The following is a 1,023-nucleotide window of genomic DNA, read 5'->3' on the forward strand; positions in this document are numbered from 1 at the left end:
TAACAGTTATGCCTCAGTACTTTTCAAATCTGACACCACACTCTTTCGCATGTTTCGTTCAAACTTTCACACACTCTTTTGCCACTTCTAACTCACTGAGGATTACTGGCTGCCACTTGCATATAATAAATATTGCTTTTGTTTACGTAAACCAAAATTAGATCACCAGCAAATTCATAAAAAGACGGCAACTTTCAACTTTTTCAAGAATGAGCATTACTGGCTTTAATTGGTTTCTCGCCCACACAAATTGCTTCCCAATAAACAATAGCCGAAACAAATTATGCTATGTATCCAGAGAAAATCCTCAGGAAGCTAATTTGTGGGAACTAAATCGCCTGTTTTCTTGTTGTTTTTTTATGTCAAAACTTTGGAGACAAGTTTTTGCCCCAAGTTCTGCTTACTGTCTGATTCTGAGATACCAATAATACACTGACACTTTGTATTATTCTACACAACGAACATTCAGCAAAAATTTGACTTGAAGATAAACCCACCCTCGTTAGCATGACAATACACTTACAGGGGTGTGGAAGTGACTTAGTCATGGGAAACTAACTCCAAAGTGGATGCCATAAAGATTGATATTGTCATACTTATTATTTACCATTCAGTTGCGAGGTGATTTTCTTTTGTGGGTCCAACCAGTACTATAGATGAAAGAAATACACACACATAAGCGTCCACGACCCGTTAGGAACCAAAAATTGCGTGCACTTTGACACTTTGAATTATTAGTCACGCAATGGCAAAATGTATTTCCAAAAGTCAACAGCCAGCCAGAAAGTTCTTTTAGCAGGCAATAAAGCAGATTTATTGTAATATACTAGACAAAACACTGAGATAACAATTAAGTATTATTCATAGGTTTGTGTCTTAATCAATAATACCCTCAACGTTAGGCTAGGTTGATATAAACAATCACAAACCTTTTCCCCCGTTTTGTCTTTCCAGAGTAGGCCGAAATATTCTTTTCGGCAATATTCAGTTGTGTTGTTACCCAGTGCATGAGATCCAGACCTT

At 37.0% G+C, this 1,023-nt stretch overlaps 1 long non-coding RNA gene across 1 annotated transcript in view; it reads right to left on the reverse strand.

The window, feature by feature from the left end:
• Positions 1 to 537: 537 nt before the first annotated feature.
• Positions 538 to 1,023, reverse strand: part of LOC137977755 (uncharacterized) — a 1,715-nt gene continuing 1,229 nt past the window's right edge. Inside the window, exons 2-3 of the long non-coding RNA XR_011117877.1 lie at positions 930 to 1,023; positions 538 to 650 (exon numbers count right to left, since the gene is read on the reverse strand). The exon at positions 930 to 1,023 is cut by the window's right edge and continues 10 nt beyond it. This is a non-coding gene — a long non-coding RNA (uncharacterized lncRNA). The remainder of the gene's footprint in view (positions 651 to 929) is intronic.

This window comes from Montipora foliosa, chromosome 11 (genome assembly GCF_036669935.1).
Source record: "Montipora foliosa isolate CH-2021 chromosome 11, ASM3666993v2, whole genome shotgun sequence".
Lineage (NCBI taxonomy): Eukaryota > Metazoa > Cnidaria > Anthozoa > Scleractinia > Acroporidae > Montipora > Montipora foliosa.